Source organism: Passer domesticus, chromosome 10 (genome assembly GCF_036417665.1).
Source record: "Passer domesticus isolate bPasDom1 chromosome 10, bPasDom1.hap1, whole genome shotgun sequence".
Classification (NCBI taxonomy): Eukaryota; Metazoa; Chordata; class Aves; order Passeriformes; family Passeridae; genus Passer; species Passer domesticus.
Window position 1 is genome coordinate 5,005,049 of NC_087483.1, and position 19,011 is coordinate 5,024,059.

At 52.0% G+C, this 19,011-nt stretch overlaps 1 protein-coding gene across 1 annotated transcript in view; it reads right to left on the reverse strand.

Moving 5' to 3' along the window:
• Positions 1-19,011, reverse strand: part of LOC135309348 (maestro heat-like repeat-containing protein family member 6) — a 77,110-nt gene that overhangs the window by 7,628 nt on the left and 50,471 nt on the right. The gene's annotated exons all lie outside the window — the stretch shown is intronic.

The following is a 19,011-nucleotide window of genomic DNA, read 5'->3' on the forward strand; positions in this document are numbered from 1 at the left end:
TGGCCAGCAGCACTCAGGCAGCCCAGCCCTGCAGCACTGACCCCTGTGGGGTGTCAAGGGAGCATGGCAGCAAGCTCAGGGGAAGGGCTGGGAAAGGAACATGCCAGAGGGCTGGGAAAGGGAGCAGGCAAAAAGCCCTGGAACTCTCTGTTCTTCAGACACCTGGGACAGGCTGTGCAGGGTGATGGGCTGGGGAGCCCTGAGCCCTCTGGCCTGGTGGGCTCCATACCTGTCACAGGACGGGGCCACACGCAGGAGCGTCATTACTGCATCATCCGGGTGTGCTTTGGTGAGATTCAGCAGGGTCTGTCCAGCCTGTGCTCGGCGGAATCATTGGCCAGGAGCCACTGGTGGATGTACCTCACCATGGCGGGCACCTGGAGAAGGCACATGGAAACTTGGAAAGCTGCCAGAGGGAGCAATGTCCCCAACTTCTCCAGAGAAGTGCTTCCATTCCCACCGCAATGTCATGGCCTCAAAGGCTCACAGGCACCAGCAGACGTGGCTTGGGTCGCCATGTGACTCATGGGGGAATGGAAGCCTGGCCTCAGGTTGCTTACTTGCTCTGGCTTGGAAGCACCGTTCTCCACAAGCAAATCTAGCAGGGCGGCACTGGTCTCATATTTGAGGACCTCTGAGTGTGCCCTGAGCCCAGCGCCCATAGCCCTGGCCTCTTCCTGCCGAACACTCTTGATGAAGTCGCAAACGAGCTGTAGGAGAAGGGCAAGAAGCCAGGGATGTTCCATGGAGTGCTCCACACACGGTGCTCGGCTGAGCAGGGACAGCAGGCCCAGCCCAGGTGGGCATGGCTGCAGGTACCTGCGCTGTTCTGCGGAAGCGGCCACGGCTGGATTGCTGCTCCTGTGTGCGCTCCACGGCTGCATCTGGCAAAGAGTGAGCACAGCCAGAGCTGAGGGGCTGCAGGAGAGGCCGGAGAACACAGCCCAGCCCTGCACTCCCCAGGCAGGGACAGCCCCGGGATGCCCCAGGGGGATGGAGCACGGCCACTGCGGGGTGTCTGCCTGGGCCCTCTTCCATCCTGTCCATGGGCATGTCCCCAGGGGATGGGATGGGATGGGATGGGATGGGATGGGATGGGATGGGATGGGATGGGATGGGATGGGATGGGGCCATGCTGGCTACAGGCTCCAGCCCTGAGGCCCAGCTCTGTCACTCACCCTCCTGTGGTGGATGGAATGGCACCACCTCTTCAGTCTCCTGTCCTGGGGCAGCTCCAGGGCCGCCTTCGTCCTCCTCAACCCAGGCCAGCTTGGGCACACTCAGTGGTCTCTGCTCCATGTCAATGACTGGAGTTAGTAGCAGGACAGCTGACTTGGAAAAGCTCAGGGCACCAAGTCCCACGCTCTGCCCTCGAGGGCACTGCCAAACAGAAGCCTCAGAAGGCCACAGGTCACCAGGTCCTGTGCTCTGACCTCGAGGTCAGCTGCAGGAACAACGCCTCAGAAAAGCTCCAGGTCAGGCAGGAACGAGTGCGCTGTGCGGGGGCTCCTCACAGCACCGCTCTGTCCCGTCCTGTCCTGTCGCCTGCTCCGAGCGCTGTGGAGTGTACTTGTCACCACCAGCTCCTATGTCACCATGTGTCACAAAGGACACATTCCTCCATTCCATGCCACGGTGACTGTTGTGCAGCGTGTCTCAAAGGGCCCTTGCACACACTGCCACCTGCCCTGGGGCCATGCCCAGCCCACCCAAAGTGGCCCCGGTTGGCAGGAATCCCTGGCCCCAAGTGTCTAAGGCAGCCCGACAGGATCTTTAGGAAGAGCCCAGCCCATCATCAAACGCTGTCCTGCTCTGCGGGCTCAGGGCAGCAGAAGGAGCCCCCAGGGCTGCCGAGGCAGCCGCACTGGCAAGGGCACGGGGCCTTCCAGGGAAGCTGGCACGGCCTCCTTGGGACACGTCCCGGCTGCTGGCCATCCTAAACCCGCGGCTGTGCCAGGCACAGGGAACGTGTGGGCCAGGGCACCAATGCTGCTCTGAGCCCTGGGGCCCGGGCAGCGCTGCCATCAGCAGGTGTGGCAGAGTCCCCGCCCAAGCAGAGCTGCCACCCCCCGAGCCCTGGCAGCGCTGCTGCCCCTCTCCTGCCCCAGAGACCTGTGCCCCGGGGGGCTTCTGTGCCACAGGGAGCCAAAGCCCACATGCACTGGGGGCTGTGCTCCTCCCTGCAGGGGCTGTTGGCCGCAGCACCTGGAGCTCTGCTGCAACACTTGGTGTCTGTGAGAAGGCAGAATCTGTTAGTCAGTCCTGAAATGATTTTTTTCATAGAAGGGATTGCAGTGTGAAAAACAAGGTTCACTCTTCTGTACAAAATTTAGAAGGTGTAATAAAGTACAGTAGGAGACAAAGACGATAAAGCAAATATTTATCACCGGATGTCTTTTGGCATTCAGCCTAGATTATCCCAGCTATTTTGGGAACACTCTTTATATACCTGTCATGGTTTGACTCTGGCACAATGCCAGGGTCCCTATGAAAGGTATATTTTTTAAATGGTTACTGTGAGATGTGACTCGGAAACAGAACAAAGCAGGCTCCCAATTGGGAATTGAGGGAAAAACACAACACTTTAATAATACAACACAGAAATATAATACAACACAGAAACATAAGGGAAAAAAGAAAAAAACACACACAACAATCTACTATGGAACACTCTTAAAACACTCCTCCTCCCCCCAGTCTTTTAACATTCAGATGTCAGTCCAATACTCTCTTTCACACAAGCTCCTTCCAGTTCATCAGGAGAGAGGAGTCTCTTTCTTGCACTATGGGCTTTTTTCAGAAACACAGTGAAACTTCTTGTGCTTCTGTGTCACACGCGGCAGCCGCCCGGAGAAAATCTGCCGCCGTGACCATCTCCCTTTCATGTCCAGTGCTCTCACTACCGGCTATGGATCTAAACTGCTCTTTAGGTCCTTTTAAGAATGCATCGCTCAGTTCTAAGAAGTGGCCTTCTCTCACCATTTGGGACACCTGTCCCCCCCCATATTTTTATTTCTTTGGGGCCTGGGTCTCAGGAACAGAGACCCTTTGCTGAAGGCAGAGGGCTTCACCACACCCTCCCCCGGAGTCTCTGTTCTTTCTGTTTCTCTTCGCGGCCCTCTCATTTTTGGTTTCTGGCCAACTGCCTCCTCCAAGGTGCAGTCTCTGCATTATTGGAAGAAATTGGTTTTGCCTGTGGCTATGTAAGAGAAAACTTCAGCTGAAGCTACTCTAATCATCTCTTCCACTTAGGGTACACTCATCTGCTGGCATTTCTTCAACTACTCAAACCTTCTCTTCTTTCCCATTTTCCGTCTCTTCTCAATCTTTAACTGGGGAGGATCAGTGTTTTTACAGCTTTTATTGTTTCAGTACCAAAAGAGTTAAAAGCTCAGCTGGGTCTGCCAGCAGCTGGGCACCTTGCCCCCCCCCCCCCACCCCTTCTCTTCCTGGCCGTGGTGCCTGCACGAGATATCAAATTCCAAGCCAGCACAGTCTCTATCATTCTCTCCCGGGGGGGCTGCCCAAACCATCCCAGATCTCCTCCTCTCCTCCACCCTTGCCTCTTGCAGGGGCTCCAGCATCCCTTCCCTCAGGCCCCATGGCCTCCCCCTGCCCCACCCAGACGCAGCTGGGCAGGGGGAGGAGGTCAGACCAGCTCACCTGCCGGACTCTAAAGAGGGAGTTTCTCTGGGAATGCTCTGCTTTTAACTCCTGTGTTCTCAGAGGCATATCTGAATCCCCAGTGGCCACACCAAGTGACAATTTCAAATCTGGCCACTGATTGGTTTGACCACAACTTTTCCAAAAACTCACTTCCAGGTCAAACCAAGACAATACCATTTCTATTGCATCAGCCTGTTACATATTTACAAACAATTATGCATGTTGAACGTTTCTCCAAACCAGTTTCCATGTTTCAAGAACTGTTTAGCATGGCTCCTCCTCACGTCTGCCTTTTTAGAGCATGCATATTCCTTGTTTGTGCTTTTAGTCCATTCTTATCATCACCTGTATTTACGGGCTTTTGTGGATACTGACAGCCTGCTCAGAGAGAGAAGGCCACATAAACTTTCCCAGGAATTGTTCTGGGGAGTTTTGAAAAGGCTGAAAGAATGAAAACGATCTTGCGGCTGGTGTTTTGAACAGTTGTTTTCTCAGAAGATGTTTACCAAAGGGCATCTTCTTAATTAGCCAGTGGTGGCGGGGTGTTGATTAAATGAGCAGTCAGGTCCAGCTGTATCGGAACAGTGCATAAAAAGGAATGGCTTTCTAATAAATTCGGCATTAACCTGCTGAAGAGAGTTAATGTGTCACTTCACTTCCGTTCCTGACTCAACGGTGACAGGCTTTGGACCACATTTTCTTCAGACCGTGAGTGCTGATAGTTGGCATATCTGCAGCAGGTGTCCTCATCACATGTTCATGGGATGGTATCCCATCCAAGCAGGCATTTTAACACAAGCATACTTCATCAGCTGTTTCTAAGTTTTAGTTAACAACAGAAATGAAAACGAGATCTTTATAGCAAAGTTCTTTTAACACCACACATATAGAATCCATTTCAACATTTGAAAAGGCCAGTATTGTACTGTGTATCTATAACAGCAGCAGCAGCACCTGAACACCACCAGCTGCTGAATTTCACAGGACAGTCAGATTATACAGAGGCACTGCCATGTTTCCTTGTGTTCTGGGAAAAACGTCAGCTCAGTCTTTGATGTTCAACGCTCCAGCTGCTGCGTGTCTGGCAGTGGTAGCTCATGTCCAAACACAACTGGGTGCCTGCTAAGCACAGCACTGGGGAGCCACAAACAGGGAAGTTCAGGCATCGCAATATATCAAGCTTCCAACAATCTCTTCTCCATTTCCAGATGCAAACATCAGCAAACACATGCTGGAAAAGTCCAGTGAGTTCCATCATTGCCAGGATACAAATTTCACTACTGAAACCAAGCAAGGATTGCCCACAAAGCCTTTGCAAACACTTCCTGGATGAATTAATGTCTCTCCCATGCAGGGCTGTAATAGCTGAACATCTGCAGTGCTGGAAGATTCCAGGTAGAGTGGGAACAAGTCCACAAAATTTCTGTACAGTCTGAAATAGGGATGCAGGGCTGGACCAAAAGCTTTCCTGAGGGTGATGCTACTGAAATCCATTGCATAATGATGCCCAGAAATTAATCAAAGCAAACAGTACTGCATAGCATAAGGCCTATGGGGCAGGAATTTAATTTATTCGACACGGGGAGTGAGGGGCTTTAGTCTACCACAAATTCATTCCGGAATGAGACTCCCGATGGAGCCCCGGCATGGCGGGGCTGCGGGGCGGCCCCGCGGCTCCCCGGGCAGCAGCCGGCCCTCTGCCCCCTGCGGCTGCTGGCCGCGCCTCAGGGCTGTGCGGGCAGGGGAGGCCGGGGCTGGGCGCAGGGAGCGCCCGCCACAGGGGCTGAGCCCGCGCCAAGCCTTCCCTGCTGCCACTCTCTGCAGCTGGCAGAGGACACGAGCCGAGCGGCCGAGCAGCTGCGCCGGGCCCTGCGCTACCTGGAGAGCCCCCAGGAGCCCCTGCGAGAGGCGGCCATCAGGTTCATGGGTGAGCCCCGAAGCCGGGCTCCCTCCCCGGCCCGCCGCAGCTCGGCCCCAGGGCCGCCCGCTGCCCCGGCAGCGCCATCCGGGCCCGGCGCCGTGGAGCCCCGCCTGGCCCGGGCGCTGCTGCCGCCCTCTGGCAGCCGTGCCCTTGGGCGGCAGCGTGCGGCAAGGGCCCGGGCTGAGCCCTGCCGGGCCAGCAGGGCGTGTGGCCGCAGCGCTGGCAGCGCCGCTGGCATGGAGCTGTGCCGCTGCCGCCGTGACAGGCTCTGTGTTCACAGGGGTGGCCGGGCGGCACCTGAGGGGGCAGCCAGGAGAACTTCACGTTCTCAGTCAGGGTGAGTGAGGGCAGCGGGCTGGCAGCGGGGCTGGCAGGGAGAGCTGCAATGCCCGATCAGGGAGCTGTGATCCCTGTCCTGGCTGCGGTGGGCTTCGCTCCCTGTGTAGATGAAGGCATGGGCAGAGCACAGAGGGATTTCAGGGATATGGCGGGGGGCGGATTCATGGCCAGCACTTGCGGCTGATGCTGCAGGGATCAGCCTCTCTTGTAGCGATGGCGAGAGCTGGTTGGGATGGGCTTAGCAGAAGAATCTCCAGGTGTCTGGGCTCTGACTGTCATAGTTCATCCGTCTTCCAGCCCTTGAAGCCATGAGCAAAGATGACAGCCCATCCTCCACTAACCTGGAAATTCAGGCAATTTTTGGACAAAGATCTGCAGAACTAAGGTCGTCTGCTGGACTCAGGGAACCAGGGTCCCAAGAACACTATCAGGAGACTGTGAAGAGACCACCACCACTCAACGTCACTGGAGCTCCAGGCACAACTGATGCTGGCCATAGCTGAGCCTGTGGGAGGCTCCCATAGCTCCTGCCTTCTCCCTCCCTGTTGAGAGTTCTCTCCCTCCAGCCCTCAGACCCTCCCCACCCCTTTTTTTTGCCCCCATCTCATCCCTTCACTTTCCCTTCCATTAATAAACAGTTTGGTTTTCCCCCCTTACCTCCATCTCTGTGGAGCTGAAGCGCCACAAATCTGGGGCCCTGGGACACACAGGCCCCTGCTGCCATTCTCTTCCACGCCCTGCTTTGTGCACAGGAATGAGGGCAGGTCAGGCTGGCACAGTCCCTGTGCTGAAGGTGCAGTTCCACAACCCTGTACAGTTACAGATTCTGCTGAGCACCCTGGAGCCCCTGGATTTTGGAAGAGCCATCCTGAGGATGCTCTGAACCCAGCTGTGAGGGATTCCATGGCAAGAAGCCATGGAGGGCAAAGGAGCTGGGAATGCTGGAAGTTTTCAAGAATAGCTTCCTGAAAGCACTGCAGTGCTCCATCCCTGCACAGCAGGATCAGAAAGAGCAGAACCAGAGACCATCCAGGCTTAACAGGCAGCTTTGGGTGTGCCCAAGAGCAAATGAAGCAGCAGGACGGTGCCCAAGACTCGGACACGCAACCGTGCCCGTGCCCGGAGTGCTGCCAGGCAGTGCTGGGATCCCGGCTGTGGTTCTGGTCCCCACAAGTGAGGAATGGCAGCCCCAGGCTCAGCCCCAGGCAGAAAGCCAAGCAGGTGAGAGCAGAGGGAGGGCACCCCCCCAGTCTCTCTTGGCCATGGCCGCAAAACAGCCCCTGCTGCTTCTTCCTCCGCCGGTGTTTGGGGTGTGCTGGTGGCAGAGCCAGCCAGCTTGTGCTCTGCGTTCCAAAGCCCCTTGGGAGCGGGCATGAAAAGCGCAGTGTGCACAGCAGAGAGTCCTGGAAGGTGCTGGCAAGAGCATTCTGCGGGAACAGGGCTCTGGTCCCTGGCCAGGAACAGCCTGGTTTTAGTGCCGAGAGCACAGGAAGGAGTTGAGGCAAGGGAAGAGGCAGCGGGCGGCTTGTGTTTGTAGAGGGCCTGGGGCTGCACATCTGAACCTGGAAACACACTTAGGGGAATGCCAGCTAGAGCTGGAGTGCCTGTCCAGAAAGGACCTGAAGTCACTCAGCCTTGCCAGCGTTGCTTAAGGGTGTGTTGGTGTTCCCCAGGAAAGCTGCACATGTGGGGAAACGCCTTTGGAGGAAAGGGGCTTGCTTCTCAAGGAAAGTGCTTCCCAGGGAGCGCCCAGTGAGATAGGTGCAAGTGTTCCCCTTTGGCTCTCTGTGCACCTTTCAGTCCTTGAGGCCCATTGGACTTGGCAGAGGGGCAGAGGAAGGGAGAAGGCAGTGAAGAGCAGGTTTAGCATCTGCCTGGACTGTGGAGATTGAATCATCATAGAATCAAAGAATAGTTTGTGTTCCATGGGACCTTAATTACCATCTGCTTCATCTGCCTGCCATGGTCAGGAATGCCTTCCACTGGATAACATTGCTTCCGACCTGGTCTTGAACACTTCGAGGAGTGGGGCAGACAGGTTTTTTGTTCATTGTGTGTTAGGACCCCATCACCCTCACCAGAAACAATTTCTTCCTAATATTCAACATAAGCCTACTCTTCTAGTATAAAGTCATTCTCTCTTGACCTGTCAATATATGCTCAATATATAAATTCAAACTTCAGTCTGAATTTGTGAATCTGGAAGATGGAGAACTTCAGAACTTTTTGCCAAAGACTGAAGAAGCTGAAGTTTTTCTTGCCTGACAGGGAAACCTGGTAGGGTTTCACTAAATGGTGTCCTTCAAACTGTCTTGGACGTGTGATGCCTGTGACTGCAAAATATGAGGAAAGGAAAAATTTTGCTCTTGTAAAATTTATTTATTACCATCTCTTTTCTTTTCAACAATAAGTGGTGAAAGTTGGAGGGAGGAGAAGTGGAGTAAGTTTAGTTTCCCTGGAGCTGATGAGCTGTGGATCCTCATGATGGGGCAGAGATCTGAGCATCACAGAGATTGCTATTATATGTTATTCTTGGCAAGCAACCGAATAAAGAAAGGGAAGCTTGGGGAACAGCTCCGTTTCTGTTGGAAGGCTTCTTGTAATCTGAAGATGTGAGATCTGCAGCCTCACTAAGTTTGGTGTAGTTCAGTAATTAATGACTAAGCTGGCTTTTAAAACAAAACCCCAGACTATGGGGTTTGAGTATTTACCTGAAGGGGAGATCAGCGAATTCTTGTTTGGCTTTGCTGTGTAGCTAAGGGAACAACCAGATCTCATCGGTGGAAGCAGGCTAGAGATTTAATGTAACTGATTGTTGTTCCAGTATCAAGAAAAGTATATTTGGGTGATAGTGTGAACACACCCCTGTATCTCTAAAATTATTGTTCATAAGATCCACTCTAAGTTTGATTTCATCAGGTACTCACTTATACTGGATGTTTCCAAGTGTAGTTTCAGCAGATGTTTATCCATGTGCTTGTGGAAGTGAGAAAGTACATTCCATACTAAATTTCCCCTTCCTGGTAATGATTAAAAGTTTTTTGATTGTTGCAGTCAGTAGATTTCTAGTTAAGACTCTAGTTTTTGATCTGTTTGATATACAAGCAGGAGAAGGTTTTGTGGTGGCTCTTTGTCCCAAAAGCAGTGGTTTTTGTGTGGACCGAGAGGCTTGTTGGCAGTCTCTCTTGCTAAATATCTCTGTAGACAAGCTGTCAGGAAGTATTGCTCTTCTTTCTTGGACTTCTCCTTTCCTGTGAAGATGCTGAGTGATCATGTAAAAAGGCAAGATAGCAAGATTAGAATCAGAAGAAGAAATGTAATGCTAATAGATAGTTAATAGTTCCCATCTGGATGCTCCTGAAGGAAAAAAAGTCATGATGCTGCTTGTGAACCTGAAAAGGGAAACAGGAGAGTCTGTGTGCTTCTAGGGAAGGAGAGAACTTCAGCTGTCCTGTTCAAAATCTTGCCTGTTCCCTCAAGCAACCTTATTTTGGAGCACTTACGTTTAGCTCAGTGGAGAGCAGGTATTTGTCTGGAGATGAGTTTGCAACAAGGACCTGACTTCCTCTCTTTTTTCCTGTGAAAAATCTGAAGGGGAGGCAGATCTTTGAGTCCTCATCTGGCCTTCAGCCTGGGCATTCCCACCACAAGAAGAGATGTCGATTTAAAAGAAAATCATGCCCAACTTGGGGAAGCAGAGGGAGATCTGAGCTTGAATGAGAAATGAAAATATGCTGTGGAATAGAAAAAGACTGAACAGCTAATCAGGATATTATAGTGTGGCTCTGGGAATGCAGTTAATTTTTAGAAGCAAGAGCTAGGCTTGGTTCCCTAGCATAGGGAAATGTCATTTGCTCACATTCTCCCTGGTCCTGTGCAGATAGGAAGGCAGGGTCCTTTATTTTTTATTATGCTTTGTGAGATTCATGCTAGCAGAATGAATATTCACTATTTCCAGACTTCTTTGGAGAGCACCTTCGCAGCTTGTATTGTCCAGAGTTAGTGTGTTGAACACTTGTTTTTCTTGAGACATGGGAAATATTTGTGCTGTCAAATCTGCATGGCTTTCAGGTCTGTTTTCAGAAAACCTTTAGTATTTACTTGGAGATTTTATTGTCTCTGTGTTGGTGGAAACCCTCCCTTTTTTGTTCTCATTAAGAACTTAGAAGTCTTTCCATTTTTCTGAAGATAATTCAATGCACTGCAAGAGCCAAGAGAATGTTTGAGAGGTCTGAACCTTTTTTTCTTGTGAATAACTAATTCACATAGAGCATCAGGGATTTCATTTCCACACAAGCTGCAAAATGCAAGTTTTCATTTCTTCTGTGCCATTAGCTGAAGCTGGAAATACTCTACAGTGATAGCAAAAAGTCAGTAAGATATTGTGACTGTCTGGGGGAGGAATGGAAGTCTTTGCCTTTGCTGTTTTAGAACCATGTTTGTTTTAAATCTTTTGGCCTTAGCAAAAAGCTGAACAAGAACAATGTGTTTCTGTAGTTTCCTAGAGTTTTCTCGCTTTGAGGGCGAGAGGTCTCTCTTTAAAACCCATTTCCCATTCAGTTTATCTCTTCTGAGTTCCATCCAGTCCCACTCTAGTCAGTCACAAGTCTTCTGACATCACAGCAAGTTGATTTGGGTCAAGATCCATGATTTTAACAGTGTGGAGGAAGTTAGGAGAACTGGCTAACACCTCCAAACAAGGCCCTGCTGCAAATGACATGGATTTTTTTCCTCCATCTCTGCAGCGGCTACGACTGGCCTCTGGGTCCCCGGCTGCTGTGGGCAGTGCCGCCGGCAGTACCGAAGCGGGAAGGGCACTCTCCCGCGGAAAGATTTCCTGGGGAGAGTGCTTAAGGCGAAAAGCCTTTAGGAGAGCGAGAATTCCCGGAGCTGTCTGCAGTGTAGTCAGTCTGCGTCTCGCAGGAGAAAGACAGGACCGCGCGGACAGGGAAAAGGGAGATGTTTATTGAAGCAGCGTCGGGCGCGGACAAAAATGCTTGCTCGGCAAAGCTTTATAAACAGGATACATTAACCAATCTAAAATTTTGAGAGGAGGGAATAACGCATAACAAACATCTCGGATCTCCAGTGGGAATAAACTGGGGGTTGAGCCCCGACCTTCGGGCCAATCTCTCAGTGTCCTGGACAGAAGATTCTAGATGGAAAGGAATGGACACTGAATAACGGACAGGCAGCCAGGGAGGTCTTAGAAGAGATAAAAGTGTAACTGACAGGACAATCAAGAAGAGGGAGAGAGAGAGAGAGAGCCCGGGCAGAACCATAAACAGAATGGGGGGTACAGGAATAAACCAACTTAAAACTAATGCACCCCTACATTTCCCCCTTCTTTGTTTAAAAAGAAAAAGGAGCAGTGGGGTAACTTAAACACCATCTTCTGAGGACTCATCTGACCCAGGGTGGTCTTTTAACTGCTTGTCTTCTTCGGCACCTTCTTCTTGACTTTCGTCCATAATCTGTTCTTCGACTACCACCCGATTCACTTCTAAAGCAGACATCGATTTAACTATAAGCCTTCTAAGAATTCTCCAAACGACAGAAATTGCAATTGAAATGACCAGCAAAATGAAAAGGACTAAAACAACAGTTTTCAAAATAGAGACTACCCAGCCCGAGAGACCCCATCCCGTAAAGATGTCTCCCAACCAGTCTGATGTTTTCTCCTTAATGTCGCTGATCATTCCCTTCATTTGGTCAATAGATCTTCTGGCGTCCCCGGCTTTGGATGATAAATTGAGGCAGCAGAGCCCTTCGAACTCCTCACACCGGTGATCCTGAAGCAGCAATAGGAAGTCTATTGCTGCCCGGTTTTGGAGAGTCGCCTGCCTTGTTATTTCCTCGTCTGCTAGGAGGTTGCTTAGAGCGGCTGAGGTAAAATTGGCCTGTCTGGCTACCCAACACTCCAGGTGAGCTAATTCACCTAGAGACTTTGCAATAGACACCCATGGGAGAAACACTGTCCATGCGACACCTTCTGGCTTTGACCAATGAACAATTTTGGAGTCGCACTGTTCATCTAAATCTTTAAGGTCTCTTGCTACGCGGACCGAATTGTGTGCGACAATTTTCTCCTTCCAATCTTTAATTTGGGAATTGTTGGGAGCAAACAGCGTCAGCCGTCCAAATGTACACGGGCCTCCTAGAAGGCGAGGGGGGATACCTGCCCATGCTCGGTTTCCGCAAATGAAAAATACGCCGTTGGGGAGGGATCTGGGTTTATCGTCAAATGAGATGGGGGTGGTAATATGAGAGGTGACAGAACACCAATTCCCTGCCGCGTAGTTTTGATTCTGTTCTATAATTGGTGTAAAAGATTTTTCGTAGCGGTCGCGGGAAGGGAAAAGTTGAACACACAAATTTGCTGACGCGGAGCCGAGCAATTTAAATTCGGTGGGGTCAGATTTAGATATATTCAATTTGGACATTAGCCTCCTCCAGATTGGATTGGGATTGGGACTAGAGGGACTGAAAACTTTATTTTGGGAAAGGGGTTCAAGGAAGGAGTAAAGGGGCTCGGGAAACTCTTTTGGAGGAAGCGGGATCCCCACAAGGCAGGTCGACAAGGGGTCTGCTGCCGAGGTGGCGGAGAGACACAAATGATCTCTGCCGAGGGCGCCAGCGAGCATCTTCCAAATGTTTTGCTTGGGTTGAGGGACAATCCATGAGCTCGCGATGGCAAAAAAGTTCCAGAAAATGATCAGCTCGATGTGGGTTATGGGGATGGACATTCTCGGGCTTTCTGAAAAGAACAAGACAAAAAGTCATACAGGTAAAACATTAGGAATGGTTCTGCTCCGGGAGGTCTAAACCTCCTTCAGAAGGCCTCTTTTTTCTCCTCCAGCAGGCCTCTTCGACCTGTGCCACTTTCTTAGTTGGAACTTTACTGGAGGCGGTGTATGGCTTGACCCATTTTGAAGGGACCCATTTTGGACCCGAGGGAGTGGAAACGCAGGCGTATCCCCTCCCCCAGGTGACAAGGTCAAAAGGTCCCTCCGTCCTCCAGGTCTCGGGGTCCTTTACGAGAACTGGAGGCTTCTCTTTCGGCTGCAGTTGTTGGTGTTGCCTAAAGTGCCGAACAATGGGTGGATTTAGATTTTCGAAAGAGCAGTTTAAAAAATTGATTGTAAAAAGGGCCCTGGCAAGGCGGACCTGGGGGGACTCCATCTTCATTGCCTCACGTTGTTGTTGGAGGACCCTTTTGAGGCTCTGATGGGTCCGCTCCACTACAGCTTGACCTGTTGGGGAATAGGGGATGCCGGTCTTATGTTCTATTCCCCATTGCTGCAGGAAGTTGCGCAGTTCCCTGGATTTGTATGCTGGGCCGTTGTCAGTTTTTAATACTTTTGGAACGCCCAGCGTGGAGAAGGCTAGAAGTAGGTGTTTCTTGGTGTCATTTGCCTTCTCCCCTGTGTGGGCGGAGGCAAAAACCGCGCCGGAAAAGGTATCTACTGACACGTGAACGAACTTCAGTTTTCCAAACTCAGAGACGTGTGTAACATCGGACTGCCACACCTCGCAACTCGCCAATCCTCGAGGGTTAGCCCCCGTGTTAACAGTTGGAAGCTGGAAGGACTGACAGTGGGGGCATGTGGCCACAATGGCCTTGGCCTGGTCACGGCTAAGTTGGAACTGCCTGACCAGACCCGGCGCATTCTGATGGTAGAGCTAGTGGCTGATCTTAGCCTGGCGGAACACGTCTGGGAGCGGGGCCACCTGCACAGGGGCAGCGAGGGCGTCCGCCCTCCTGTTCCCCTCGGCAACGAACCCTGGCAGGTTAGTGTGGGACCGCACATGCATCACATAAAACGGATGTTCTCGGTGAGAGACTAATCTTACTAATTTGGTGAGCAACTGATAGAGGGCTATGTTGGACACCTCCTGCAGAATCGCTTGTTCTGAACGGGCAACTACTCCTGCTACATAAGCGGAATCAGTGACTAGATTGAATGGTCCAGGGAACTTCTCGAAAGCTCTGACAACAGCATCTAACTCAGCTACTTGAGGTGATCCTTCCACCTCTTTGATGTCAGCTTCCCACTGCTGAGTCTGCGGATCCCTCCAAGTCAAGACTGACTTGTGGGATGCGCCGGATGCATCAGTGAAAACAGTCAGAGCCTTCAAAGGAGTCCTACTCTGAACCTGCTGAAGAGATAATTTAAACTGGACTTCCGAATTAAAAATTTTGTGAGCCGGCCGATGAATAGAAATCTGACCAGTGTAGCTGTCCAAAGCGAACTGCAGGGCCTCATTCTCTTGGAGAAGGTGTTCCAACATAGCTTTTGTAAAGTGGGCCGAATCTAATTTGAGTGGTATGTGAATACATGTGAAATCCACACCTGCCAACTCCCTGATCCGAAGGCGAGCCTTACGGATCAGTTCCGCCACCAGCTCCTGTGGCTTCGTCATTCTTTTGGACCTTTGGTGACTAAGGAACACCGACCTGGGAGAACTAAGCTCCTCTCCCCCTTTCAATAAATTGAAAAGGGGGGCCAGGTCTTCGGTGGGAATGCCTAGCCAAGGCCTTACCCAATTCAGAGACCCACACAGCTGCTGGGCATCAGAAAGCGTTCGAATGGAATTTCGAATTGTAATTTTTTGTGGTGTGATAGTTGTTTTGCTAATTGTAAGACCTAGATATTTCCAGGGTGGCATTCTTTGAATTTTGTCCTGCTGCAACTCGAACCCTGCAGCAACCAATGCATTGATTGTTAGGTCAAGACTGTGAGCAAGTTCGTCATCAGTTGGAGCACATACGAGAATGTCATCCATGTAATGGAAAATTGTAGCGTTGGTTGCCTTTGCCCTGACTGATGAGAGCAAGGAAGAGACATACCACTGGCAAATTACTGGACTGTTTTTCAAGCCTTGGGGCAAAACTGTCCAGTGGTAGCGCCTCCTAGGGGCCTCTCGGTTAATGGTAGGAACCGAGAAAGCAAAACGCGGCGCATCGTCCGGGTGTAGGGGAATTTGGAAAAAGCAATCTTTGATGTCAATTACGGCTAAATTCCAATTTTGGGGGAGCATTGTTGGGGAGGGCATCCCTGGTTGGAGGGGACCCATGTCTTCAATGACGTTGTTAATTTGTCTAAGGTCGTGAAGGAGCCGCCACTTCTCTTTATTAGGTTTCTTTATGACAAACACTGGGGAGTTCCACGGAGACGTGGTCTCCACCAGGTGACCTCGCTGCAGCTGTTCCTCCACGAGCTCCTCGAGCGCCTTTAATTTCTGTTTAGAAAGCGGCCACTGTTCTACCCAGACAGGTGTGTCAGTCAGCCAATTCAGTTTCTGGGTAGGGCGCTCCTCAGTGACCGCTGCCCCAAAAACCTGGGGAGCCGCTGGTAAGTCAATACGGGCTCCCCACTGGGCGAGCAGGTCCCTCCCCCACAGGGGCTCCGTGTAATCTAAAACAAATGGACGTACAGATGCTAATTGTCCATCCGGCCCCATAATTTGCACAATGCTCTTAGATTGTTTCGCCAATTGGATCCCTCCTACACCTCGGATCCGCTCTGCTGCGTCATGCAACTCCCAATGCGACGGCCAATCCCGTGAGGGAATGACCGTGACATCTGCTCCAGTGTCCAGAAGCCCGTGAACGAACCTCTGGTCCCCACCTTTCTGTAGGCTGCAGGTGATTCTTGGTTTTTCTTTGCCTAGGGTCTGAGCCCAAGCCACCGATGGGAGGTGTGAGGATGTGGATGTTTTGGGTGGCTTGGAGTCCCAGAGCTCCTCAGGGATAGGAATGGCTTGCGCCACAACTTGACCCCGAGGCAGAAAGGTGGGAGGGCTGGCACAATACATGGCTATTTCGAATATCTTCGGGTCTGATGATATGAGACCCGGGATGATGTGAATGTCTTGTGGTGTAGATTTAGAATCTCCAACCGTGACGAACCCACCCTTGGTCCGATGCCAGGTACCTGGGCACTCCGGACTGACGGAGACGAGTTGGATATTTGAGTCAATAAGATGGAGCGGCTCCGTCAACTGCAACCGAAAGGGGGTCGTCCTGGAAGTGGTTGTTAGGACTGGCCGAGGTACCGCCTGAAAAAGATCAGAAATAGGTTCGTGAGAAGTTAAGTCTGGTAAAGTTTTAGAGTCTGTGGCAACCGGCAGGTCCTGCTGGAGGTCCCCCTCCCTTCCCTTTTCCCCGCGTGGTGGAATGGTGACACCTGCCCTATTTTTATCGTGGCGCGGGGAGGAGGCGCGCTTGCAATTTAGTTTTTTGGTTGGTGTTGTGGGGTCCCCTGAGGCCGATGTTTCTTTTTAAATTCGTAAAACTCCCGCCTCAGGGGACAGTCTGGCATCCAATGCCCGGATTGGTTGCACAGGTGACACGGTGCATCCGTCCGGGGTTGCAGCTTTGGTGTGTTGGGCTGTCGGGACGGGGCAGCAGCAGCAGCTGTGGTGACTTCCTCCAGGTCGGTGGCAGCTACCCTTCGAGCTGGAGCCCTGGGTTGCTGGTCGGGTTCCCCCGCGATGATAGCGAGTTTGCGGTCACAGACGTCTAGCATCTGATCCAGCGTGGGGGGAGGATCTAACGGCAGACTGAGGATGGCGGCCTTGCAAGCTGGATTTGCATTCGTCGCTGCCACCTCAGTGAGGATTCCCCTCTTAATCGACTCATCATGGACCTGCGTCTCGATCGCCCTGCGGAGGCGCTCAACAAAGCTTAAAAAGGGCTCGTTAGATTCTTGAATGATTTTCATATATGATGTTAAGGGGGCAACAAGAGACCGTAAGGTGAAGAAAGCCCGCTCGGCTGCTTTGGCTCCCTCCTTTAAAGCCTCCACTGGAACATACCACGCTTGAGCCTGCCCATCCTGCCATGCCCCTGTCCCACACAAGTGGTCGGTTGTTAACACACCCCCCTGCAGATCTGTGGCTGTCACTTGGTTCTCCCGCAGCGAGGGCAAGATTTTACCAATTTCTCTCTGCCAATGTTTTTCCCAAACCAGGAATTCTGTGGGGTTTAAAAGACAGGAGAACAGCCGCCTTAAATCTGCAGGGGTGACCACGGTGTCAGAGAGTGTGGCTCTCAGAATTCCCCGGAAGTATTCACTCTCCCGGGAGAAGTCTTTTTGGGCTTTGCACAGCTCCTTTATCGAGTGATGTGGGAACGGGCTCCACTGGGGCTGGTTCCCCCCCCCCATCCCGGGCTGGTAAGTGACCGGTGCCGCCGAGAGGACTGGCGGCTCTGGAATCTGGCCTTCAGCCCCCCCCGCCGCGGCTCCGGACGGAGCGTGGGAACCGGAGCTGAGAGGGGAAGAAGGAGGGGGAGAGATAAGAATGGGGGCGGAGACGGCTGACGACTTTGTCCCCGCCTGGGAGACGTGGTATGGGGGAGGAGCCGACGCCGGAGTGGAAGTGCCGCGGGGCGTGGAATCGGGAGGAGGGAGGGGAGGGGCGGAGGGAGGAGGAGCGGGAGGGGAAACCGGAGAAGGGAAAGAGTCGTAACGAGAAAGAAGTGTTTTTTGGGAAGAAGAAGGAATTCCGGCGGGAGGCGCCACGCGGTGTCTGCCATTTCGGGCTCCCTGTGAGCTATCCTGTAAAAGTGGGGCAGATGGCGGGGAAGGAGGAGGAGAGGGGGGGGGAATATTAAAACGAACTGGACTTTCGCAGCTGCGAGTGTTCTTAACCGAGTCAGAATGAGGACGGGGAGAATTCCGAAAGGGGTCGGAGCAGTGACTTTGTTTCTGTGCGGTGCCATCGTAGGCTGCCGCTTTCAGGTTTCCGCGCTCGGGGGCAGCGGGGGAAGGAACAGAACAGAGGGAACAAGGTGAGCTGGGAACAAAACGCACGTCAGACGGCTTTCTGCTCGGTTTCCTCTGGGACTTCAGAACTTTCCTAATTTGGGAAGCCCAGAAAGCAGTCCGCGAAAGCGAAGAGCTCCCCGATTTAGCCAATTCTCCTAATTTAGTGCAAACTTGTCCCCAAAAACGCCAATCGTGAATTTGTTCAGGGGAAACTTCTGGGAACTGAGCAGACAGCCAAATGATTAGTTGTTTAATTTCTTTTTTTTTCGAATTTTTCAAAACCCCCCTGAGAAAGGATAGCAGAAACAAAGTTAAAGTGTCTTTTTTGAGCTTTGGTAAAACGAGCACCCATAATGAGATGGTAAAAAGCTCAAACCACCAACCCTGGAAAAAACGTGAGAGAAAGGACCTTTGGAGTAACCCCCCACCACCGGGCAATGCCGGCAAAAGTTATGAGAAAGCCGTACGAAAACAGCGTACCGGGCGAAACCGGCGTAAGTTAAGAAAGTGGGGGGGGGGAGAAAGAAAGGAAGAGAAAACTCACGTTCTAGGGAAGGCGGCTCCTGCGAATGGATCGACTCCGGAGTGCACGGAGCTACCGACCCAGTCCCCGGTGGAGCGATACCCATGAAAATGGGTCCGCTATCCCACGGGGTAGGTTAACGTCTCATGAGAAACTTTCCGGTGTTTCAACGAGCCGAGCCCGCTGGCTCCGGGATTTCTCTGTCGTAGGGTCCGCGGTGGTGTCGGATAGCCCCACGGCTGAGCGCCAATCTGCAGCGGCTACGACTGGCCTCTGGGTCCCCGGCTGCTGTGGGCAGTGCCGCCGGCAGTACCGAAGCGGGAAGGGCACTCTCCCGCGGAAAGATTTCCTGGGGAGAGTGCTTAAGGCGAAAAGCCTTTAGGAGAGCGAGAATTCCCGGAGCTGTCTGCAGTGTAGTCAGTCTGCGTCTCGCAGGAGAAAGACAGGACCGCGCGGACAGGGAAAAGGGAGATGTTTATTGAAGGAGCATCGGGCGCGGACAAAAATGCTTGCTTGGCAAAGCTTTATAAACAGGATACATTAACCAATCTAAAATTTTGAGAGGAGGGAATAACGCATAACAAACATCTCGGATCTCCAGTGGGAATAAACTGGGGGTTGAGCCCCGACCTTCGGGCCAATCTCTCAGTGTCCTGGACAGAAGATTCTAGATGGAAAGGAATGGACACTGAATAACGGACAGGCAGCCAGGGAGGTCTTAGAAGAGATAAAAGTGTAACTGACAGGACAATCAAGAAGAGGGAGAGAGAGAGAGAGAGCCCGGGCAG